Raw genomic sequence first — 27,878 nt, forward strand, 5'->3', positions numbered from 1 at the left:
GCCAATTCCAAAAGAGAGAATTAATTGAAATCTAAGAGGCACCTCAGAAGAAGAAACGGAATCCAACTACCACCCTAATGTACTCTCAAGACGACAGAATTTCCGTAAGTTTATAATGAAAATGATTACATACAAAGTTTTTAGACAGAAGGTCTCCTAAGGTCCCTAGAAGCAATATTATTAGACTAGCAAATAGCAGGAAAGGAGCAGAATTAAGCAGCTTTGTCACCATGCTGTCTTGAACTGCTATTATGCCTTCCTGTGCCAAAACCTGCTCTGCTGAAACAAGTTTGCAGAGATGGCAAGCATTCCCTTCCCTGTCTCTGGACACACATGTAATTAAATCTGGTTATGACAGTCTCAAAGGTGCTGCCTAGTGTGCATGTTTATTTGAGGATCATTTACCAAACTTCACAGAGATACCTGGGAAACTATGACTGGCCATTGTTTACATGGGAAAACTATTCCAGGAGGCTTCAAATTGCCTGAATTACTCTGAGATATTTGCAATCTGTGGAACAGCAATGGAAGTCACTGCCAGGTTACCATAATAGGGTAAGTCAGACGAGTTAGACAATTGTGGCATTGAAACTTGCTGGAGTCTTGTGATAGTCTCCAGAGCATTAGATAAGGAGAACTGTCACTGAAATCTGTAATATTTCAAGAATATGCCACATCCGAGTCCTTTGGAGAGGAAGCAGTTGTACTTTTTACAATTGGCACTACAGTTAAATTCTTCTCGTAATTCAGGGAATGTTTTGTCTAAGAGTAGCCTGACATCAGAACCTCAAAAGAGAAAGAACTCAAATTGCTTGTGACCACATGAACTGCTACTTCCTTAAAAGAGTATTTTCAGAACTTGGAGAGACCAGTGTGGACAACTAGTCTACAATATCCACATAATTAATTAAAAGTAGTTTTAAATCATCTATGCAGCATAGAAAGAACATTTCAGTTTTATTCCACTAATGGTAACCAGAAGCAGGTAGGACCGGGTAGTGTGAGGAGGCAATTGTAGCCATTTATCCTGGTCGTAATCTAATGTCACTGATACAACATACAAGGCATCAGCCAAGGCCCAGGGATCTCTCACAGAAAGGGATGCTGAAAGAAGAAGGTCTGCCAGCAGATGAGGACAGTCCTGACAGCATGCTCCCCTTACCTAAGCATTGCCTTTAACATTTTTAGCCATCTAATATCTGACTCTAATCTCCCCTTCTGAGAAGTCAAATGTATTTTTCTTTTCCCAATATGACTTCATTTTTAAAAAATTACATTGTCCGATATCTTACCACACAATGACTTTTCCTATTTCTCTGTCATTCTTTAAGATTCTTTAAGAAGTCTTTAATACTGAACTGCATCAAACATTTAAAGTAGAAATTATACCAACAGTACATGAATTCTTCCAGAAAGTAGAAGAGGACAAAACACTTCCCAACATATTTTATGAAGCCAACATTAACGTGATCAAGAAAACTAAGAAAACTATAGATCATAAATTTTAAAAAAATATTTGATAAAATATTACCGAACCAAATCCAACAAATATAAAATAACACAGAATGGGCCGGGTACGGTGGCTCAAGCCTGTAATCCTAGCACTTTGGGAGGCCAAGGAGGCGGGTGGATCACGAGGTCAAGAGATCGAGACCATCCTGGTCAACATGGTGAAACCCCGTCTCTACTAAAAATACAAAAAATGAGCTGGGCATGGTGGTGCGTGCCTGTAATCCCAGCTACTCAGGAGGCTGAGTCAGGAGAATTGCCTGAACCCAGGAGGCGGAGGTTGTGGTGAGCCAAGACTGCGCCATTGCACTCCAGCCTGGGTAACAAGAGTGAAACTCCATCTCAAAAAAAGAAAAAGAAAAGAAAATAACACAGAATGAAGTGGGGTTCATTCTAATAATGAAAGGTTTGTCTAATATATGAAAATTAAACAATGCAACTAACTATATCAAGATATTAAGTAAGAAGAATCATAAGATTATCTCAATAGATATACAAAAATATTTTTTCCTAAATTATTTTTTTCTTGGCTAGGGAAGAAGACATAGCCAGTTTTTCATCATTTCTATCCAACATTGTACTGGACATTCTATCCAATGCAATAAATAAAGAAACTGACGAATAAAAGCATGTAGATTAAAGACAAAGCAAACTTAATTCTGAGTATGATTATCAATGTAGAAATGCTTAACAAATCTACAAAAAGCTTACTAGAACTGACAAGTGAGTTTAGCAAGGATACAGAATAAAAGGTAGAATATACTAGGTACAATGGCTCACACCTGTAATACCAGTACTTTGGGAGGTTGAGTCAAGATAGATTGCTTGAGCCCAGAGGTTCAAGACCAGCCTCAGCAACATGGCAAATACAAAAAAAAATTTTTTTTAAAAAGTTAAAAGAGTTTTAAAAGATAGAATATACAAAATCAATTTTTCTATTTACTAGTAATTAAAAATTATATGTTAATACTATTTACAATTGCATCAAAACATGAAATACTTAAATTTAACAAAATAATTCAGTATTTATATGCTTACAACTACACAAAATTATTGAGACTAATTAAAAAAACATAACTACATCAAAAGAATACAATGTTAAAGTTGGCAAAATTCCAACCTGGACAATGTGGCAAAACCCTGTTTTTATAAAAAATGCAGAATTTTCTAGGTGTGGTGGCATGTGCCTGTAGTCCTAGCTACTCAGGAGGCTGAAGTGGGAGAATCACTTGAGCCCAGGAGGCTGAGGCTGTGGTGATCCTGCCACTGCACTCCAGCTTGGGTGACAGAGTGAGATCCTGTCTCGAAGAAAAAAAATGTTGTCAGAATTCAAACTGAGTCACTTGTTTTAAAACCTGAAAAACAGAGCAGGAGAAGGTCACAAAGGGAAGGTCCTTATGCAGAAATGCCTAATAACAACTATCACACTATCACAAAAGACTGCAAAAACCATAACCTTGCACAAAGGCCATCACAATCTTACACAAATACTTCATGAGGGTACGTGTCAAGCAACTTCTTGTCCAACTGTAACCACCCAGTGTGTTCACTTTGCCCACTGCCAAGACGAAGCTAATTTCTCAAGACAGGTGAATTGCAATAGAGAAAGAGTAATTCACACAGGGCCAGCTCTTTGGGAAACCAGAGTTTTAATATTACTCAAATCAGTCTCCAGGAGATTTGGGAATCAGAATTTTTAAGGACAACTTGGTAGGTGGAGGGAAGCCAGTTAGCTGGCAGTGCTGGTTGGTCAAGTCATAGATGAAATCATAGGGAGTTGAAGCTGTCTTCTTGTGCTGAGTCAGTTCCTGGGTAGGGGAATGCCACAATATCAGATGAGCCAGGTTATTGATCTGGGTGGTGCCAGCTGATCCATCAAGTGCAGGGTCTGCAAAATATCTGAAGCACTGATCTTAGCAGCAGTTAGGGAAGGTCAGAATTTTGTAGCCACCAGCTGCATGACTCCTAACCATAATTTCCAATCTTGTGGCTAATTTGTTACTCCTACAAAGGTAGTCTAGTACCCAGGCAAGAAAAAGGTTTGCCTTGGGAAAGGGGTGTTATCATTTTCATTTCAAACTATGAACTAAGCTCCTCCCAAAGTCAGTTCAGCTTGGAGGCTAGAAGCAAGATGGAGTTGGTTAAGTCAGATCTCTTTAACTATCTCAGTTACAATCTTGCAATGGCAGTTTCACAACCTTGGACTGAAACCACTCTTGTAGCCAAGAATAATTATCTCAAAATAATTGTGTAATCCTTCTCACTTTTCTTGGAAAAACCTGTCTTCCTTTATCTTCCTTAATACAGACACAGTTTACTATAGCATACATATTCCCATTGCAATGGCTATTTCCAACTAAATATCATTTTCCTTTGGACAGTCTTTCTCTCTATTTGTTATTTAGATTAACAACAATGTTCACCGATCAGAAGACTCAGGATTTTTAAGATGTTAGGTCTCCATAAATTGATCTACAGGTTCAGTGTAATCCCGGTCAAAATCATAGCATGACTATCTGTACATAATGACTAGTCTAAAATTAATTTAAAAATTCAAAGGACCCAAAGAGCAAAATCAATTTTGAAACAGAAGAAAAAAGTTAGACTCACTGTACTTGACTTCAATACTTATAAAGCTTCAGTAATCAAGAGTACTATCAGCATAAGCATAATTATTATAACTAATTAGAAATCCACACATATATAGTCAATAGATTTTCAACAAAGGTACACAGGCAATTCAGTGGGAATATGCATGGTTTTTTCAGTAAATGGTGCTAAAAAATTACACATTCATGAACAACACATTGTTCAATTTTCTTACACAAAGTTAGTTCAAAATGAATAATAAGCTTATGTGTAGAGCTTAAATTATGTAGAAAAATATTTTTGTTTTTATGTGTTATAAGACCTGTTGTTTTCTTTTTAATAACCTGTCAGAGAAAAAATATACAAACCAAAATTTAACATAGTAAATGCATATAAAAAGGAAATAAGAAAAATTAGCTAACAAAAATAAGAAATATATATATATTTTTTATATATATATTTATATATATATATTTATAATTATAAGAAATAATTATAAACATTAATTTTAAATAACTGTACAGACTAAAAGTCTGCTATATTTTCTTGGTAGATGTCTTACCAATAATTTAATTTTCTTTCATTACTCCTATAATTTGATTCAAACCTTAGAAAATCATTCTACTACCACATTACTAAAAGGCTGATTTTCACATACAAATATAACCATCCAGGTAACAAGATTTGGAACTTCCCCAATTGCTCCTATAGATAACACCACTATTGTCGAAACCTAAGCTGGATCTTGGAGTTATTTTTCAGGCTTTTGCGTTGGGTGGACCAGCCGATTCCACTGGGACTCATGACTCATGTCAGAGAACTAGCTCAATTGGTCTGTGACTCCCACACAGAGACAAACCTGGCTCACAAAGACTGTTTGGAAACTCCTATGATTTCATTCCCAGTGACTCTGTAGCACCAATTCCCTAGCTTCCTGCCTGCCAAATTATCCTCAAAACCCCTAGCTTCTGAGTTTTGGGGGAAATGGATTTGAAAATTATCTTCCATACTTCTTGGCTGGCCCTGAGATTATTAAAATCTTTGCTATAAGACCTTCTGTTCTCAGTGCATTGGCATTTCTGGGCAGCAGACAAGATGAACCCATCTACAATCTTAAAAGGCGATGAATGTGAATGACATGCTGTGTGGCCTTGAAGGAGCCATCTGTCACACTGGCACTTGGCTCTCAATACTTTCTCAAGAGAACATTTCTTTGGTAAGAGTGTATTGGTTTGATTTAAAGAACTTGCACTCTACCCATTCAATGGAGCCTTTGACAGTGCTGTTGATTAAGAGGTTTCCCTCCTTCAGTCAGTAGATGAGAAGGTAACTCAAGTGGTCTAATCAGGTGGGAATTGTGTCTAAAACAAAAATATATGAAGTATGAGAATGGTAAAACTGATATATCAACATAGTTGGACCATGGCAGTCACTGTAGTTCCTGCTACTGACTTCTCTGGAACTGCTCCAGCTCCCACACATTTGAAAGCATGGTACTTTGGCATTCCTTACAGTTCTAGGATATCCCCAGAGTCCTGTCAAAATGTATTACTCTTTTTCACTTATGTTAGTAGTAGTCAGGTTCTATTGTTTACAACCACTATAATCTACCAGATAAAATCAATAGATAGGGTGGGGTCAGATGAACTGAGAGCACTCAATACTGCAGTGCATGTGGCAGCAGACTTCTCGGTGGAAATCCTACTGGCCAGGAGAGAGTGGCATGACAATACAAGGGGCTAAAGAAAAAAAAAGCTTTTACTTTAAAATAGTATATCCAGTAAAAGTGTCCTTCAGGCATGAAGAAGAAATGAAGACTTTCCTAGATCTGAGAGATTTCATTAATACCAGACCTGTCCTACAAGAAATGCTAATGAGAATACTTCAATCAGAAAGAAAAGGCCAGTAATGAACAATAAATAAATAATCATCTGAAGGTACAAACTCCCTGATAATAGTAAGTACACAGAAAACACAAAATATTACCTTAATAACACTGTGTCATGTGTAAATTACTCTTATCCCAAGTAGAAAGACTGAATGAACAAGAATAATAACTACATCTTTTTATTTATTCATTTATTTTTGAGATGGAGTCTCACTCTGTCACCTAGGCTGCAGTGGTGCGATCTCGGCTCACTGCAACCTCTACCTCCTGGGTTCAAGCGGTTCTCCTGCCCCAGCCTCCTGAGTAGCTGGGACTACAGACATGCACCACCACGCCTGGCTAATTTTTGTATTTTTAGTAGACACACGGTTGTAGAGACAGGGTTTCACCATGTTGGCCAGGCTGGTCTGGAACTCCTGATCTCAAGTGATCTGCCCACCTCCACCTCCAAAAGTGCTGAGATTACAGACATGAGCCACCGTGCTCAGCCTACAACTTTTCAAGACATATTTAGAAATAATAAGATGTGGCCAGGCACGGGTGACTCATGCCTGTAATCCCAGCAATTTAAAAGGCCAAGGTGGGTGGATCATCTGAGATCAGGAGTTCCAACCTGAACACAATTCTTGTACATCAAATCACATAAGCATTGTGTCCTCTGAAATCCTAAGAGGTAGAAAAAACTGAAATTAGCAAGTAAGTTTGAGAAGAGTTAAAAGAACTTTAAGAATGGAAGTTTCAAACTTGCTATTTGCAGATTGTATACCTTGTTTTCTAACCATACTTTCTCTTAAAAACATCTCTACCATAATTTTTTAACTGCTTCGGTTGAAAAGAAAAAGACCAGAAGAATATATAATTGATTTGTCTGATGCAGTTGGGCATGCCCTATTTACATTTACATTCCCGCCTGTCTGCAACACCACAAGAATGTATTTTAATATAAAAAAATATGCCTGGAAGTTCCAGCAAATCATCCAGAATAACCTAGGCTGTGTCAGAAATTAAGGTACATACATCACCATTTCATGGTAGTTTTTAGTATGTAAGAACCATTCTATTCCTTAGGAGAAAAAAATGAGGGAGTAGGGTCTTAATCATAGATTTGTTGAAAGGATGATTATTCTGCATAAAAGCCCTGTTAAAAGGGCTTGTTTAAACAAGTGTTAAAAATCACTTGTTTTAGTAGAGAATATTTAAATGGCACCAAAATATGAAAAAGGCTACCTAAAAAGTTTTAATGCAAAAGAGAATGGTTTCTTTTCTTTTTTGAAAAATCCTGTTATTAATTACAGGCTTAAAACTTTCACAACTGGAAACAAACAGCTTTATTTCATAAACCATCTTTTGAATAAACACACAACTCCAAAACAGAAAAATAAACCCAGGTTAAATCCCATGATTTTGAGACAGGCCTAAGCCAAACTATCTTTCACCGAAAGAGGAGCTCTATTTACAAAAGCAAAATCCATGTACTAGGTAGAAAGTAATAATCTCTGTGGCCACCCAAATTATCCAATTTCTTTTTGTGGTACATTATTGTACATTCATAAAGTAATGTTTTCAAAGTTGCATAGCTATTTTTAAGACATCCCTAAATCAGAGGCACCCTATAGGATGGAAACAAAGCTGGATTCCTTTGAACAAAACAAGTAAATATTCTGTAATAAACTGAGTTTATCTCAAAGTATCCGGACTCCAAACACTCGTAGTCTTAATTTGTAGTAGTTTTAATTAAATTCTAATTTAAATAAAATTGTTTTGCTGTTATACAAATAACAAAACTTGCAAATATCTATCTTCATGATTTTATACTTTCAGATTAGGCTAGTTGGAAACCCAGGAAAAACTGTGATATGAGACTTTGGGAGCATGAATAAAAACAGGGGACCAGAGGATGCTCAGATGATCTCAACAGAGCTTCATCATGGGCAATAAATCATGTTAACTGTCCTGCTCTCAAAAAAAAAGCACTTATAAAAGTATAATATATTTAATTCTTAAACATAAGCTTGTGTGTGTCCATACATAAGATTTTCTAGTTTTGTCAACATAAAAAGTCTAAAAGTGACTTACAATGACTAACTCATGAACAATTGGACATTCCTGGTATCTTGACTGTGATCCTGAAATATCATTTCAAAGCTAAAGAAACCAGAAGTTCTTGGAGAATGACTGTTTCCAGTGCAAGTAATGTACTACTTGAGCCTAGAACACCTTGTCTTACTAGACAGTAAGGAAAGTATTAAATACTACAAGGGTCAGGTCAAAAGACTCAAGAGCCAACATAAAGAGGCTCACACCGATCAAAGATGAAACAGCTTAAGCTTTAATATGGTGAAGAATTGCAGTGGATCCAAACCTATGAAAAATGTTCAAATCAATGGGTTCATAATGATATTTAAAAATAAACCAACAAAGTAGTCACCTTTAAACTAGGAACTTATTATACTGAAAATTGCTCATAAAGGTAAAGAACTAAGAGTCTATCCTGACTTTTTCATGTGAACTGTACCACTGGGCAACCTAGTAGATGAGAGGAAAAGGCTCTTTATAACATCATTATACCTAAAAAATAAAAAGACATAATACAGTTAGAATACTACCATTTTTAACCCCAACTGACGTTAATGGGTCTAGGCATGAAACCACAATAACTGCTAACAAATTGGAACAAAACTGAACAGTATGGTGTTCTGATGAAAGAACACAATCTCTTCCAGTCTGAACAAATTGAAAACCTGAGGCTGTAAGACATTTAAGCCTGCTACCAACTTGCAGCAAATACAGAAGACAGAGGGACACATTGAGCCTCATTATGAATGTGCAAGACAAATATATAAAAAGCAATCGTATGTCTGCACACTAGTAACAAAAGGAATATGAAACGTATTCTCTGAAAATGATAAAGCATTGTTTAAAGGAATTTTTTAAAACCTCAATAAAGACAAGACACTAAATATTCACAGATCTGGCTGGGCACGTGGCTCACGCCTGTAACTTTGGGCAGATCACTTGAGGCCAGGAGTTGGAGATCAGCCCGGCCAACCTGGCGAAACCCCTTCTCTACCAAAAATAGAAAAATTAGCTGGGCATGATGATATGTGCCTATGATCCCAACTACTCTGGAGGCTGAGGCACAAGAATCACTTGAACCCAGGAAGCTAAGGCTGAAGCGAGCCAAGATCACGACATGGCACTCCAGCCTGGGTGAGAGAGCAAGACCCTGTCTCAAAAAATAAAATAAAATAAAATAAAATAAAATAAAATAAAATTTCATAGATCTCTTTTTCCCTACAGCCTAGCCAAGAAAGTTCAGTCTTGTTCTTTATCTTTGAGAACTTTTTTAAATATGAGAGAAAATTTTAAAATAAGAGAGTTAATTCCTTATGAGAGCCTACAAATAAAACCCTTAAGATCTCAGATTTATAAGCAAAAAAAAAAACAAAAATTAAAATAATAAGATAAAGTATTTTGCCTTTCATAGAGAAAGACTTGTTTTAATTTAAGGATCACTGCCTATAGGAATGCAAATTAATAACTTTTTGGAAAAAAAAGATTGCTTGAATCAAGAAATTAATAATTATTTTTATTTTAATAATTATTTAAAATTAATAATATTTTGATTCCTTGATCCAGTAATTTACATGTTCTTCTGAGTCTTTTAAATACAGAGTTTTTATATACAAAAAAATTACTGTGCACAATTTTTTCATGGCCATATTTATAAAATGAGAAAATTGGAAACAATTCAATAATAGTCATTGCCAAAATATAATACGATACAGCTATTGGACACAACTTTATATAGCCATCTACAAAGCAACTATCATCAAAAAATGTTGAGTAACATGGAAAATGTTTAGGTTAAAAACTTAAGTGAAAATAATCTGAATAAAAATATCTTTACAGAATCTCAGCGATATAAACACGTATAGAAAAAATAGAAAAATGTTAAGATAATGGTTGTTATCTTGCGGAAGATGGGAAGAGATCCAAGTGATCATGTTTTCTTCTTTCTAATATAAACGTTTTCATACAACAACTATGTATTATTAACTCGTAGTTTTAAAAAAGCTGATTTTAAAGAAAACAAATGACCTGTGAAAAATAGCTTCCTACATCCAAAAACAAGTAGTGCTTTTTAAAATAAAATTTTCTTAGCTAATATTTATATGTTTGATCTGCCAGTTGAGTAAATGTATACACATTTATCTTAAGTTATTCTTTACAACTTTATGCTCAAGTGACCTTAAATTTATCAGTTTGAAAACATCAGGAAGTAAACTCTATTTTTCAAATATAATCATTCAAGATATGTGCATAATTCTTAGGCATAACTCCAAAAATTATTACAAAAATTCAAAATGTATTATTCTAAGTAAAATTTCATTAAATCACATGCAATTTAAGTGAAATCAAATCCAAATGTTACTGATCCATTTACATTTACATCATCAGATTATTTCCTCTTTTAAGAGAGATTTGGTAATTTAGAAACTTTAAGTCTCTTCCATGAGCTTGTATTTTTCTCTTAGAATTGTTATATTATTTCAAAGTAACACTTTACTATCTCCTAGTTAGGAAGAATTTTATGACTGAGAATCTCCCACTCTAAGCATAATTTTCATTATTCCATGTTATTTACCTCAATGGAAAAGCCAATTCAAAGATTAAAGTGAAAAAAAAAAAAGTGGAACTGCTACTAGCTACATTGACATATGTTTATTATTATCCTTATTAGCAGCAAATAGAGTCTCACTTTGTTACCCAGGCTGGAGGGCAGTGGTGCAATCTCAGCTCACTGCAACCTCCACCTCCAGGGTTCAAGCGATCTTCCTGCCGACTCCCAAGTAGCTGGGATTACAAGTGCGTGCCACCACACCCAGCTAATTTTTGTATTTTTAGTAGACACAAGGTTTCACTTTATTAACCAGGCTGGTCTTGAACTGCCGACCTCAAGTGATCTGCACACCTAAGCCTCCCAAAGTGGGGGGATTACAGGCGTGGGCCACCGTGCCCAACCTACATATACTATTAAAGATAAATATTGCTGGGCATAGTGACTTACACCTATAATCCCCACACTTAGGGAGGCAGAGGCAGGAGAATTGCTTGAGCCCGGGAGTTCAAGACCAGCTGGGCAACACAGCAAGACCCTATCTGCACAAAAAGGAAAAGAGTGATAAATATATAGCAACTTCATTTTAGGCAGAGTCTCTTAGAATTTGAGAAACAGCCTTTTTCCTTTTTCTGAGTCTGTCAACATTTTGAAACATAAAGATCTGCCCAAACAAGTCTGTGAAAACTGAATTATATTCAAATGTTTACATTTAACACAACATTTTTAATATAATTATGGCGATTCCCAAGATAATTACAAGATTTATAAAAATATTAATTCACCATATTAGAAGAGTGACTGATATGGTCCACTATGAACACAAGGATGATGAAAGCTGTCTTCTTTTACACTGTTAGAGTATCTTTGGAATTGCATGTAAAACTTAATGACATGTAAAACTTACAGACACAGCACTAGATTTTAACCCAGAATGCTTGGGTCCAAGGCTGTTGTACTTTTCACTCACAGTGGACACAGAAGACTTTCAGATGCTAAAGTTCCATAATCAACATTGATATTGAAAATGTTCTTTCCATAATCAACATTGATATTGAAAATGTTCTAAGACTCTCTTAATTATCTAGTTTAGCACCTGGAAGGACAATAGGTATTATAGGCTCCATTCACCATGTTGGCCAGGCTGTCTTGAACTCCTGACCTCAGGTGATCTGCCTGCCTCAACCTCCCAAAGTACTGGGATTACAGGCATAGCCACTGCACCTGGCCATGAGTTACCATTTTAATTGCACAATAAAAGTTTGAGGCATATGGCACCTGGGCTTTGCTACTCAAAGTATGTTCCTCAAACTAGTAGGATAGGCATTGTCTAGTAGAAATCCAGATTACAGACCATCCCAGATCTGCTAAATTAGAGTCTACATTTAAACAAGATCCCAGATAATTCAGGTAACTCATAAGCACACTGAAGTTTGAAAAATGCTACACTAGATATATAACCTTTCACTTTGTTTAATGGGAGGATGGATGGAATCAAATAGATAAAAAACTAAGGAATATTTTAGTCTCGAAAGTTCACAGCAATGTGATCAGTACTTACTTCTTTCGATAAGCTGCAGTTTGGATTAGCCTAATTGAACATTTCACAATAAATAATTATTTGAGATATTAAATCTATGTATTTAAAACTATAGGAAAGTGTTCTATTTATTGAGAGTCAAGAGCAAGCTTAACATATGCTAAATGTTACAAGAAATATAAAAGAGAAATGAAAGAATTATACCTTCAAAAATATGATTACCTTCATCAGAAAGTTGGAAATAAAAAGAGAAAACCATTTAATAAGTTATAATTATGTGTGTGCATGTGTGTGTCATCTTCCCATAGTGATCCTTTCCTTCTCTCTTCTGAGAATGGCATCCCAAATTTCATTAGGATATTTACATTCTTCTTCACTCTCGGTCCAGCTTGTTCCAGTAAGGCTCCATTCTGGGCTGCTGTTACCCAGCCTAGACTCAGTATTGACTAAAAGACCAACACATGCGCTAAGCTAATCCAGTCACATAAGTTCCCAGGAGGAACTCTTTCTCCCCAAGTTTACTTGAAAATGGCACCAAGTGAGCTTCAAACTGCTGAAGACCAACAGACAGGGCCAGGTAGTCAAAAATACTTCCCAACAGCTATTTGATGAATAATTATGATCAACATCATGAGATCTTACAAATAAGATTAGGCATAATTATTATTTTGTTACAGGTTTACAACTGTGAAGGAGTTACATCTTTGGTGTTTTAGTATTTATTTTCCTGTTCTCTGGTTTGTCTCTGGCAACCCAAGGACTTGTTCTTTTTATCTTCTCATTCTTAGTTTTTTTTAGTACACGCAGAAACAAAAACGTCGACTTCAAAAAGAAACTAAGAAATTTCAGAAGCATACTAATGTGCAGGTTTTTAAGAATACATAAAACACCTGGACTATACGAGATGAAAAAGGAAGTAGCAGTATAATCCAAAAAGAAAAAAGAAACGAAGTACACAGAAAGGTAACAAGGAGAACTTTTTTTCCCCCAAAGAACAATGAGTGAAGTGCAAGTGGTGTCAGGGTTGAAATTTCTATCAACCACCAACCCACAGTGAGGTGTCCATCAACCTGAAATCTATTGTGCCAGAAGGAGTAGAGGAGTATGAGCAGCCCCACCAACCTGCTAAAATCCATCTTAGGATTCTTCAAAGAAACAGAACCAATAGTGTGTGTGTGTGTGTGTGTTTGTGTGTGTGTGTGTGTGTGTGTGTGTGTGTGTGTTCAGAGTAAGAGAGAGAGAGACTGATGGATTAATTTTAAGGAATTTGTTCTTGTAATTGTAGGAGCTGGCAATTCAAAATCTCTTGGACAAGCCAGCAGGCTGGAGACCCATGGAAGAGTTGGTGTTACTGTCTTGAGTCTGAAGGCTGTCCGAGGCAGAAATTCCCTCTTCTTCAGGATACCTCAATTTCCTCTTAAAGCCTTCAATTGATTAGATAAGACTCACCAAAATATATGAAAGATAATCTGCTTTACTCAAAGTCTATCAATTTAAATGTTAATCTCATCTGAATAATATGCCTTCACAGCAACATCTAGACTGATGTTTGACCAAGTATCTGGCTATCATGGCCCAACCAAGCTGACAATATACAATTAATCACCACAAGTTCATTCTGTCAATTTGTTAGTCACACACATCTTAAAATTTATATCTCTGAACAAAGACTGAAGACAATAAAGGCTCCAATATTTTTGACATGAACAACACTGGGTAAGTGGGAAATACTGGAAGGGGTAAGCTGCTAGAGTGGTGCTACTGGGTGAGGTAGCAGAAAGAAGGAAAATACCTGTTTTAGACATGTTGAATCTGAGATACTTAATAGAATGTATATGATAGATAGGGAACAGAATGTATAAGTCTAAAGTTCACGTGAAAGATGAGAGTCTAAAACGTAAGTTTAGAATTCATTGGCATATGGATAATTATGTCAAGTCATGAGATAAACCTCTGATGGAGAGAGAGAAGGCTCCTAGGACCCGTTCTGGGCATGCCCAACATTTAAAGAATAAGCAGATGAAGAGGACCCAGTATAGGAAATGAGAGGGAGTGGCCGAAAGAAGAGCTAGGAGAGGGTGGGGTCCCAAAAGCCAAGAAAAGAAAGTGATTCATCTATATCTTCACAAGTACCCCAAAACCTAAAACACAATTTTATATATATATAATGTATATATTTCTTTGTATATATATTTATATATATTTCTTTATGTATATATATCATATATATATATATATATATATATATATAAAGAAAGTGATTCATCAAGAAGGAACTAGTTGACTGATTCGTTTATAACTGATGACATGGAGAAAATTGGGTGGGAATTACTCTGGACTTTTTTCAAATTAATATACCACATTCTTGCAAAAGGAGAAGAAACAAAAATAGTTCAAGAATCTTATCTTTTCTTACTGTGTTATAAACCTCAGGAAAAGAGTCCATGTATTACATTTTCCTACCTTTGCCTATACCAAATTAGCTTCCCTGATAATTTTGATGATCACTTATAGGGAGCCTTTACTTATGTTTATGAGAATAAAAGAATGAATACTGGAAAATGTGGGAAGGTACTCTACACACATATATATAAATGTCCTGCCCTTTCTGAAGAGAATGAATTGTAGGTTCCCAAAGACTGAATAGCACTTATTGATTGGGTTCTCAGCTTAGACATTATTGGTACATGGAAATGTTGCTAATTTTTATATGTTGATTTTGTTTATCAGCTCTAGGAGCCTTCCTCACAGCCCTATTTACAATAACAAAGACATGGAATCAACCAAGATGCCCATCAATGGTGAACTGAATAAAGAAAATGTTGTACATATACACCAATACTACACAGTCATTAAAAAAGAATGAAATCACATCCTTTGCAGCAACGTGGATGCAGCTGGAGGCCATAATCCTAAGCAAACTAACACAGGAATAGAAAAACAAATTCTGAATGTTCTCACTCAGAAATGGAAGCTATACACTGAAAACACATGGATACAAAGATGGGAACAATTGCCACTAGGGACTGTCTTGAGTGGGGAGGCTGTGAGGGGAGCATGGGTTACAAGGCCACCTATCAGGTACTGTACTAAGCAATAAAACTATAGTCCAAGAAAAATTTCCAGAAAAAGAATTACTTGAATCTATACATTGAAAAGGTTCCCCTGGTATCTGGCAAAAATTAACCAAAAGTGATTAACTTTATGCATCATTTTAGCAAAATTATTATATTTCAAAAATAAAGACAAGATCCTCAAGACCACCAAGCAAAAATCTAAAATAATTTTAAAAGTCAAAAAGAATTAGATCAACATTATACTCTTCAAAATCAAATACCAAACAAGATAACTATGAATCAATCTTTATAAAAATACTCAATGAAAGAGAATGTGAAACTAGGATTTTATATCCAAACAAGCTGCTCTTCAAACAGCAAGAACAGTACAAACATTTTCAACATATAAGAACTTAGTAGATTCTACACACAGCAGCACTTCTCGAGTAATTTGCCAGAGTGTGAACCTCACACAAGTGATGACTGGGAAAGCTCTGGTCAAAGAACTGATGATGATGATGAGCCTTTTTTTTTTTAAAGACAGAATCCCCCTCTATTGCCCAGGTTGGAGTGTAGTGGCACAATCATAGCTCACTGTAGCCTTGAACTCCCAGGCTCAAGGGATCCTCTCACCTCAGTCTCCCATGTAGCTAGAACTACAGGCACAAGCCACCAGACCCAGTTAATTAAAAAAAATATTTGTAGAGACAGGTTCTTGATATGTTGTCAAGGCTGATCTCAAACTCCTGGCCTCAAGCAATCCTCCCTCCTTAGCCTCCCAAAGTGCTAGCCTTACAGGCATGAACCACCACACCCAGCTTCATTTCAAAGTATGTAAACGTACACATAAGACAAAAACAAACGTAGGATAAGGGTAGAAAATTAAGGTATAAATATAATATTCTGTGAAAAGTAGAAATTAAGCAATTAGAAAAAAAAAACAAAATACAACAATGAAGGAAAGAGAAAAATAGGAAAAGCTTGGTGCTATATAAGCAACATATGGGCACTAAAGGATGCTGGGGAAAAAATGGTATAAACCAGATAGTTAAAGGGTAGATGAGAAAATAGGGACTAAAGATACTTTTAAAAAGAATAAATACAAAAGTAACCACTAGAAAAAAATTCAAACCTTACTAGACTGTACAAATAATAAATGAATAGCACAAAGAATGTACAGAAAAAAAATAAACGAATACAAAATACACATAATTACAAAATATCAGGACAAACTATATTAGTTATATCGATAAATGTGAATACACTTAACTCTCTCATTTAAAGAAATCAATTTTCAATTTGATTTACAAAACAAGACCCAAATATATGCGTTAAAGAGGAGGCAATTTGAATGCAAAGTAATTCAAAGAGGCTAAAACTAGAAGAATGAATACTTTACCCTATTTCTCTCATTAAGTATAAATTAAAATTCTGAATGTTATATGAAAATAAACATAAGAAATCTATCAGAGGTGGTAAAGAAGGCAGCAGATCAGCTAGGGAGCTAAAGACCTAAAGAACCACATGGTGGTGAATCCCTTGGGTTTTCTGTTTGTCTCATATATCCCACACTCGGATCTGAAAAAGCCAGAAATGTAGAAGAGTCAAGAGATATCAAAAGAGCAAGCAAACTGTGGTCTACACCTACCCATGGCCAAGTGGAGGGCCTAGACTTCCATCCTCATGAGACTTCAACTCAACAGAAAAGCCAAAAAACTGTTTCAAAAAATAAGAGAATTAAGATGGTAGCAGGATACAAATAAGTATACACAAATCAATGGACCCTGTACATCAAACAAAAAAGTGTGAAAATTAGAATTAAATATACTATAAAATGTATAATACATTATGATACGATAAAATATCAAGGAAAAATTTAAGAAATATCTGTAGGAAACGTTACAATGCTACTGAGAGACCAAAAGCAGACTTGGAACACATAGAAAGTTCAGAAAGATGCTAACCCCAGGATTATGAGAGGACTCCAACAGCCACCACTTCAGAGGGTATATGGGAATTAGTGATGTTGAGGTGAGATCCAGAGAAGGTGAGTAGGAGCATCCCGAAATGTTTGAGGCTATGAATCTTGCTAATGATGAACTGTGAATTCCAAGAGCAAAGTGTAAAGATTTCAGGGATTGGGAAGATGGACCATAGAGAATAAGGGATTTTACAGATCTCAGCAGGGTATGAAAATGAAGACTGACCCTGATATCTGGTGCTTCTCGTGATAATTGACAAAAACAATAGTAAGAGGCATCATGAGATTAGTCCTTCTGGGCTCATCAGATAGTTCTGGAGAGTCTGTGGACAGAGGGAAAAGGAACTAGTTGATGGATATCTCAGGCTGTCTCTTCACCCCTGACGATGAGTGATTTCTCAGGCCACAATACCTTGGGATCATTTATTTTTTGGTTTATCAAACTTCTCTTATACCCTATATCAAAATTCAAACATATACTATGGACAGAGAGATTTTTGCAATACATGTAGTATGCAACGAGAATAGTATTCGAAATACATACAGAACTCCTAATATACTATAAGACAATCTACAAAAAGTAGACAACTGAAATGCTAATAAACATACGAAAATTTGTACAAATATGTGCAAAATAATTATTAATTGGATAAATTAGAAATAAAATAACCAGACACTTTGGCTTATCAATAGATGAGCCAAGATTTTAAAATGTGATAACAGCAAGTATAGAGAGGTAACTGGGAAACAGGAACTCTCAGCCACTTCTGTGACAATGTTTTTTTATGCTATCTAGTATTCTTGAAACTCAAGGTAGTCTGAAATCCAGAAAATCCACTTCTCAGTATAAATCTTAGAAATTTTCTCTTATCTACAAAGAGACATGTATGGAATATCTATGTGGTCAAGTTCATAATAAACAAAAACTAGAAACAAAGTAAATGTCTAACAGAGAATGAATGACAAAATCAGTTATGTTACCTATGTATAATAGAATGCTAAATAACAGAGAAAATAAACGAACTGATTCTTTATGTGTCAAATAAAGACTGTTGTGAGTGAAAATACCATATCAAAGAAGATATGTGTAATGTAGTACTACCTTTCTACAGATTACAAGTACAAAACAAAATAAAAGACCTTGTGTATTCTTTATGGGCACATGCATACAAGCATAAAAGTATAAAAGCATGGACTAGAGGGCTATACACCAACTTTAAGACAGTGCCAGTCTCTGGGGATGGAGGGAGAAAAATTGGATAGAAAAGGTCGAACTGAATATTTCATTTAAACAGAACAACCTGCAAGAAATATGGTACAATGATTTTTTTTTGTTCATTCTGAGAGGTAAGCACCTGAGTGTTGTGTAATTCTAGATACGTTCTGTGTCGGGAAGTATCTAGATTATTTCAGTTTTTACATTTGGATTTCTATTTAGATTTCAGAAAAAGTAGGAATCTACAAAAAATATTTTATATACTGTCCCTTGAAAACAGCTACTTTGGTATTTATCTTAATATCCCAAGTGCCTTTAAACAGACTATTCAATTAATATTATGTAACTGTGTAAATAATAAATGAAGAAATGAATGAATGAATCCCACTTCTAAGTGTCTCTGCTTTACCACATGTATCAAAAAACTTAAAATGAAGAGCAATTAACCTGTTACATATAGTACAACTCAATCTTCATTTTTGCTTTTTGTCAACGCTATTTGTGACTGAGCCTTTAAAGCTCTGGACTTTTTGTTTACTTGAGTCTCTGTCCACCTAGTGAACTTGACCTTTGTACTACATCTGTGATGGGACAGATATCTCCCATTAAGGGGACAGCCAGTTTTGGACCCTGTTCTCCAGGCCTGCCTTGATGTCTTCCACATTCCAAAATGACATGCAAAATTATATGAAGTCTCTTTAATGACCTCAAATTTTTATTTCCCATTTGTTTTTGAAGTTGTTGAAAAAATACTGTTTTTACTAGACTACTTGTTAAAAGGGAGGAGAAAAAGCAGAAAAGAAATAAATGCTAATTCTTAACATATGTTTAAAAACCACTGCCACTAAATTTGTAGGAGTTATTTGCTTACGTAAGGGAAATTCTACCCAAACTACAGCAAAGAATTTGCCAATTATATTGCATAGTAATATTACCAAATATTGGGAAACAGAGTAAAATACTGATTTTTCTGGGTATAAGATTTCTGAAGGAGATTGACACAAAATAATGTCTCTTCAGGAAGGGTTGTATTCAAAGATATTTTTATGGTTCTCAAAAAATTCAAAGTCATATTTTCTATCTGATAAAGTACCTCTTGAATTTGAAAGGTATGCTATATTTGTATTATCTGCTCAACTACAAGATGACTTTGGGATTATATCTTTATAAAAAGAAAACTGCTTTATGCCATTAAATGCTCTGTTCTCTTGCCTTTGTAATATTCATTAACTATGATAGGGTTTAGGCATTAATTTTCTCCTTAGACCTACATGTAGTTCACTTTTCTTTAATTTCCCTGTTTCTTCATCAATATCATTTATTCATGTCTTTTCACCATTGGTTATGTACATAGGATTTTGATGCCAGTATTTCTAACCCACTTCACTCCAATAATCTCACCTAATGGTTTACTGGATGTATCACAAATAATGTAAAATCAGTAGGTCCCCATACAATTAATGTGCCCATAATTTATTTTTTAATCTGTTTTCTCTGTCTTGATTTTTTTTTTCTTGAGACTGAGTCTTGCTCTACTGCCTGGTCTGGAGTGCAGTGGTGCCATCTCAGCTCACTGCAACATCTGCCTCCCAGGTTCAAGCCACACTCCTGCCTCAGCCTCCCAAGTGGCTGAGATTACAGGTACCCACCACCCCACCCAGCTAAATTTTTTAAATATTTTTAATAGAGATGGAGTTTCATCATGTTGGCCTGGCTGATCTTGAACTCCTGACCTCCAGTGATCCACCTGTCTCAGCCTTCCAAAGTGCTGGGATTACAGGCATGAGCCACCATGACCAACCTGTCTTGATTTTAATACCTTATCCATATACCTTAAGTCCAAAATTCTTTCCTTTCCCTTTCCAAAATCCTGTTGATTCTACCTCTAATTGTATGCCAAACAACTTACCTTCATTTCAGCTGTCCCTTGGCCAAATTCTCTCTCACTTACTTAAAATGTTTCCCAAATGGGCTCCATGTCTTTTACATCTCCCCATTTCATGTAAACTATCATCCAAACTGTTTCCACTTTAATCTTGTAAGAATCCAGTTCTGCCCTATTCACCTAATCAGTCTCATCAGTGACTTTTTATCCCTATCGGCATTAGAATCCAGGTTTCTTAGCATGGTCCTTTTTACTTTTCCAGGCATATGTCTTACTGCCTTCCCCCTCCAGGACATGAGCCTTCTTTATTATATTATCTTTATATCCTTTAACACAATGTTAGCAAAAGCAGACATTTGATAAATATTTTTAAGTAAAAAATAAAAGAATGAATATTTAACTTAATATATAACATTGTTTCATGCCTTTTAGTCTTTTGCACAAGTCTTGAAAACCTTCACACCTCACATCATGGTGCTGCTTCCCACTATCTCTATCTGTTAAACAGTTACCTATTTATCAATATCTTTCCATACCCAGCTCAAGCATCACTTCCTCCAATGTCTTCACTCACCCATCCCTACCAAACAGAGTAAATCAATTCCTTCTAACACCAAAATACTTTAACATAGTAATGTTATTCCACTACACAACAAGCAATTATCATCAACTTTTTACATGTCTACTTTCTTAATAGGCTTAAGGGTAGGAACTGTATTTCATTCAACTATACATTCTCAAAGCTTAGCATAGAAATGGACACATAGTCCATAGAAGGGGGAGTAAATAATTTTTCAGTGAATAAAGAAACAAAAATCTAATCAAAACACACAAAAAATGCTAAAGGAGTTTTACAACATATGTCATTATTATATAGCTACTAACTATTAGTCAGAAATATTCTTACTATTAACATAGGCATATTCTTGACTTGGCTTGTTACCTTTGCAAGAAATAAAGAATAATTTCAGGATCAACAAACTTTCAAGTCTGAGATTTTTTTTAACTGTACAGAAAATATAAAATTAATCACAAGAAATAAATACAAATAAGAAATGTAAATACATATAAAGAGGAGCTATTTCTCTGAAAAAAAGAACAAATGACCCTAACTTTGTCCAAAAATGAAATTAAAACATATATTTTTCACATTCAAAAATCTTGGTTATAATTTGTATTGCTTATTTGTATTCCTAATTTCTACTCTTTCATCTTGGAACAGAAGCCTCATGTACCATTTTGTGATCTACATACTAAAGTACCCTAATTTCTAGACCAAATATAATGAATTAAGTTTGAGATGAAAGGGCAAATCCTTGCCCAAGAGTAACTCTGTTTACCCATCACACAGCACTGGGTAATAAGAAGTACTGGGATCTGAGTGTGCATAGTTTTGCTCAGAGTCCAAGATTTTATTTTAAGCAGGAGACATTACTTCAATTTCGTAAGTCAAAACGTTCTTATGACAAAAGACAGGGGGGTATTTGTGGAGTGAAGACCAAAAGGAGACAACAGTAGGCACATAGTAGGTAGTAGATAAATAATTGCCAAATACCTCTGTTGATTATTTGTAGTTGAACAGAATAAGGTAAATCTATGTTATTTCCTATTTATTGTTCCTTAATTAACAGAGATGATTTTGAGAAGCAATTTTAACTCACCTGTATGCCCCATTTTTCCTTATAGAAAGATTCTATATTAACTTCTTCTCTAACATGAATGCTGCAAAAGTACTCTTTATGAGAACAAATTGTTGCATATGAAAATTATGAAGTAAAATGTTATTTGCATTCATATTAATATATATAATATGCACCCACATACACACACACATTACATATGCAACTCATACACTCACTCCTAAAATGTTAATGGAAAATGAAAGTTGAGATCATGCCCATGGTGGGGAGGTGGGTGTTAAAAAAAAAAAAAGTAGGTCAAGAATTGAATTTTTTTTGGAGACTCTGTGAACAAGCAGGGAGGAGGTGATCCCTGTTCTGGAGAGGTTCTTACAGCTGAAACAAATGTCTGAGGCAGCTCTCACTATGAACCTCTTGATTTTGCCCAGTAGAGAAAACAAGACTTTGGTCACCACCTCCTAGTGCTCTCAACCAGGCCTGCATTAAGATGAAACAGTCTTACATGGACTCCTTCCATTTCCTAATCCTCTGAAGAGCATCCTCTATAAAGCCCAGATAAACCTGTGTTGTCACCCTGGGTCATTCATTTCTTCACCACTTCTCTACAAGCGCAAAGCTAATAAAGCGAGTGGTTGATCTTTCCACTCTGCTGCCTTCTGACTTCTTTGATCCTGATCCTATTACGGGGAGAATGAAGAACAGAATACACCATTTAGAGTCCCCACTGTAATTTTAGTTTGTCTATAAATAATAGCCTTGGAACAAAATGATCTGCCAAGGAGAAAATCTAAGGAAACTGCAAGAGATATTTGGCACTCAAATCAGAGAGACTGCTTACAGCTTTCCAGAGCACAGAAGCCAAGCTCCAAGAAAAGTCAAGAATATCTTTTCCAAATCCATCAGTTGACCAACAGTGGAATTCTTATAATGAACAAATCATTTCCCTTCAGCCTGTACCTGATCACCACTCAGTGGGGGGCCCTTCCTTTTGTTCTACAATCTATCCAGGGCTACTATGTAAAATCCAGAAGCCAAAATACAGACTTTACGTATGTTACTACTTTTGTTTTGTGGGAAAACTTTTCAATAAAGTTCTTTCATACCTAGTCAAAGCTTTTCTTGATTATTTATAGTGCCACTATTCAGTGAACTTGGACAAATTATTTTTAGAGACATTTATTCCGTCTTTAAGATTCAGTATCTTTTTCTTTATACTGCTATACATTAGTTTCACCCATCTTTGGAAGATCCACAAACAGATTATGGAAATTATTACTAACAGAAAATAAGAGTTAAAAAAATCTGAAGACAGAAATCAACCAAGACTGTGGAGGGTATGGAGAAATAAGAAAAGAATGGTGAAGGTGTATGTTTTCATTTTGCTTTCAATGATTTTAAATTCCATTTCTCAAATTGCTTCAAAATATACTCCCTGCTTTTTCTTCAAAACGGTTTCTTTTTCCATTCTATTTATTGTCCTCCTTGTAGTCTTCATTTACCATTTCCAAATGCAAATGTCAATGGGTAGGGAAAAAAACTGAGACTCAGAAAAGTTTAAAAATTATTTCAGAGGTGTTAAACTAATTTAATTTTGCCAGGTGTCAATTTTGAGGTGTTTTCATGAAGCCGATTTTACTTAGGTTAAAAAAAAAAAAAAAAAAAAACTTTTGTCAAAAGTCATACAGACCAGGGGCTTGGGAGTGGTGAACCAAGCCTATAGCCTATAATCCCAGCACTTTGAGAGCCCAAGGCTAGTGGATCACTTGAGGACAGGAGTTCGAGACCAGCCTGGCCAACATGGTGAAATCCCGTCTCTACTAAAAATACAAAAAATAGCCGGGTGGTGTCAGGCTCCTGCAATCTCAGCTACTCAGGAGGCTGAAGCAGGAAGATCACTTGAACCTGGTAGGCAAAGGTTGTAGTGAGCTGAGATCACACCATTGCACTCCAGCCTGGGCGACAAGAGCAAAACTCAGTCTCAAAAAAAAAATGCATACAGACTGAACTGTGTTTCCCCTGCCCAAAATTCATATATTAAAACCCTAACTCCAAGTGTAATTGTATTTGGAAATTGGTAGGGCCTTTAGGGAGGTAATTAAGGTTAAATATGATCATAAGGGTGGAGCCCTAATTCAACAGAACTCAATACCAGAACTGAGTACTTTGTGTGTGTGTACACACACACAAATAATTTATATATAAACCAATTTAAAGCATAATAATTTATATACATTATTGTTATAATTTGTTATAAATCATGTTATAATTATGTTATAATTTATTTATGTAAATTATTATATTATAATTTAAATTCTGCATAGATTTTATTTTATGCTTCCATTTATATTCTGCATAGATACCATTTTTCAATTTTAGTATATGTGCTGCCGAAGCGAGCATGATACCATTTTTCTCCATAAGATTATTATTGTTTTACTGGACAGTTAATATTCTACCTGAAAAAAGTGAAAGGAAAAATCAAAGTGCAAAGTACTTATTAGAAAAGTACACTTCTAATTAATTATTCAAAATTCATGGCCAGGCGTGGTGGCTCACACCTGTAATCCTAGCACTTTGAGAGGCCAAGGTGGGCAGCTCATGAGATCAGGAGTTTGAGGCCAGCCTGACCAACATGGTGAAACCCCATCTTTACTAAAAACGCAAAAAAAAAAAAAATAGCTGGGAGTGGTGGCACATGCCTATAGTCCCAGCTTCTCAGGAGGCTAAGGCAGGGGAATTGCTTGAACCAGGGAGGTAGAAGTTGCAGTGAGCCAAGATCACACCACTTCACTCCAGCCTGGGTGACAGAGTGAGACTCCATCTCAAAGAACAAAAGAAAACAAAACAAAAAAATTCTTCAAAATTCACTTAAATAAATGGCTTTACCAGGGTTATTTTATAAAATGGAGTTCCTGACTAGCCCTTTCCCTTGAGCAATTTTCAATATGTGATTCTATTCTTACCATTTCCATGGCTTCACAAGACTAAATCCAAGTAAAGTTTGGCTTTAGGTAGGAATGTCAAGCTACAGTAGACCGCATTCTAGGGAGTTTCCTTTCCTCTTCTCTTCCTTTTCTTTCTTCCCTTCTAAGAATGAAGAATGACATTTGACTCTAAGCCTCCATAACTAGAAAGAGAATTGATCTTCATTTGTATCTTAAAATGATGCTTTGGAAATAATGACAAACCCATGAAGGATTGGGTAGTTTTAGAGCAAGATGCCATGAATGTTAAGTTGCTTAGCAAAATATATCAAAATTATATCAGTACATTTGGTGTGTTTTGTCTTATAAATTCTCTAGCTCTTTGAAATGCTAATGTTGAAGATAATATGAAATTTTAAGGATACTATCTATGCTTTAGGAATTGAAAGCACCTGAGGTACATGCACCAATCCCAAACATCAGACAGAAGACCAATGAAACCCTTGAGACTGGAAATCAAAAAAATAAAGAAAAAAAGATATTCAGGATAATCTGGAAACCATCTTTAGTTTTCCTGTAGCTTTTGTAATAAATACAGTATGCCCTAAAAAGATTAACCTCAGCTCTTCTTGGTCTAACCACGTCTTAATCTTTCTCTCAACTGTGATGATGTCACTCATTCTATAATACCAGATTTAATCAACTTGGGGAAAATTGTTCAACTGTCATATGCAAATAATATTTTCTAAAGCAGCATTGTAAATAGATAACCTGTGTCATGGAAGACAAAATCAATTAAATGACTTGATTACTATTTAGAGATAGGGCAACAGAAAAGAAAAATCTCAGAAATGCAAAATACATGTTTGTTTATTTTCCATGGGTTCCTCTCAGTTTCACCATGCTATATTTTGACAGTTTATTCTTTGAGATATATGTCTAAGAGGTCAAAAATATCTTCCTAATCTTTCCCCATCTGGTTTGGGTTAAAAATCCCTGAACGCCCACAATTGCTTCTTTCATAGGATCTAATGTGTAGAGTTGCAAAACTGTATTTATTTTTCAGTCTCTCCTTTCGAAAACAAAAATAATAATTGTAGACTCTCCTCACATAGAGGGGTGGGGTTGGTGGCTGCCCTCAGTGTTGCCTGCACAAATATCTACCAGGAGTGCAATCAATAGATCCCGCAACTTGTGTTTTCTAGTAAAACTACCAGCAGGCACTGTGCATATTCAATCAGAGACAAGTCCAGGCAGTGAGGCCACGGCGGCACCAGCCATCCTTTCCAGGCCAGAGTCCCTAGCTGGCCTTCCTGCCTCCACTTCCCTGCCCCTGCAGCGGTCCTGCAGACTATCAGGCGGAAGCCGGGGCGATTTTCTTCCTTTTCTGGCAAGATGGCGGTTGGCGACATCTTTCCCGCCAGGATCTTGCCACCTTGGATGTTACCAAGTTGACATCCCTTTCACAAGAAGTTACCAACAGAGAAGCCACAATTAACATAGGTACAACTGGTCATGTAGCTCATGAGAAATCCACTGTTGTTGTCAAAGCGATTTCTGGCGTTCGCGCCGTCAGGTTCCAAAATTAACTAGAAAAGAAATACTCTAATTAAGCTTGGATATACTAATGATAAGATTTATAAACTTGATGACCCAAGATGCCCCAGGTCAGAATGTTATAGACCTTGTGGGAGCTGTAGATCTGATGAGTTTCCTACAGACATTCCAGGGACCAAAGGGAACCTCAGATTAGTCCGACATTTTTCCTTTGCTGACTGTCCTGGTCACGATATTTTGATGGCTACTATGCCTAATGGTGCAGCAGTGATGGTTGCAGCTCTTCTCTTGATAGGTGGTAATGACTCTTGTCCTCAGCCTCAGACATCTGAACAGCTGACTGCTATAGAGAACATGAAACTGAAGCATATTTTGATTCTGCAAAATAAAATTGATTTGATAAAAAAAAAAAGTCAGGCTAAAGAACAATACGAGCATATCTTGGCATTTGTACGAGGTACAGTAGCAGAGGGAGCTCCCATGATTCCAATTTCAGCTGTACAGTATTGAAGTTGTGAGTGCATAGTAAATTCCAGTACCCTGAAGAAACTTTACTTCAGAACCCCGAGTTATTGTTATTAGGTCTTTTGATGTCAATAAACCTGGCTGTGAAGTTGATGATCTTAAAGGGTGGGGGATATAGCCGGTGGTAGCATTCTAAAAGGAGTATTAAAGGTGGGCCAGGAGATAGAAGTCAGACCTGGTATTGTTTCCAAAGACAGTGAAGGAAAACACGTGTGTAAAACAATCTTTTCCAGAATTGTATCACTTTTTGCCAAGCATAATGATCTGCAATATGCTGCTCCAGGCAGTCTTATTGGAGTTGCAATGAAAATTGACCCCACTTTGTGCCAAGCTGAGAGAATGGTGGGGCAAGTACTTTGTGCAGTGGGAACCTTACCTGAGATAGTCACAGAATTGGACGTTTCCCATTTCCCACTTAAACAGTTTCTAGGTATACACACTGAAGGAGACAAGAAAGTAGCAAAGGTGCAAAAGCTGTCTAAGAATGAAGTGCTCATGGTGAGCATAGGATCCCTGTCAACAGGAGGAAGAGTTAGTGCTGTCAAGGCTGAGTTGGGTAAAATTGTTTTGACCAATCCAGTGTGCACGGAAGTAGGAAAATTGCCCTTAGCTGAATAGTTGAAAAATACTAGTGTTCAATTGGTTGGGGTCAGATAAGAAGAGGAGCAACAAGCTAACAGTAGATGGCAACTGAAGAATCCCAGTTAAATAATACCTTTAGATGGAGTTAGAAGTTGGAATTTCTCTTACCAATCAAGGGGCTTATTTTCAAAGCAGTACTGGGGAATTAATTTCACAGTTCATTACTTTGGTAGGTAGCTATAAGGTGATTCTCATTTTTTTTTGTTATGAAAACTTAACAGGGTCTATAATTAATGTAAAAAATGGCATAATGTTGGGTTGAATCTACATTTTAGCAGAAGTTAAGCATTCCCATGTAGTGTCTA

The 27,878-nt window shown here is 35.9% G+C and overlaps 1 pseudogene; it reads left to right on the forward strand.

Annotated features, from left to right (window-relative positions):
- The first annotated feature begins 5,520 nt into the window (after positions 1 to 5,520).
- Positions 5,521 to 27,608, forward strand: LOC100399878 (eukaryotic translation initiation factor 2 subunit 3 pseudogene; annotated as a pseudogene).
- The last annotated feature ends 270 nt before the right edge of the window (positions 27,609 to 27,878 follow it).

Source organism: Callithrix jacchus, chromosome 17 (genome assembly GCF_049354715.1).
Source record: "Callithrix jacchus isolate 240 chromosome 17, calJac240_pri, whole genome shotgun sequence".
NCBI lineage: Eukaryota > Metazoa > Chordata > Mammalia > Primates > Cebidae > Callithrix > Callithrix jacchus.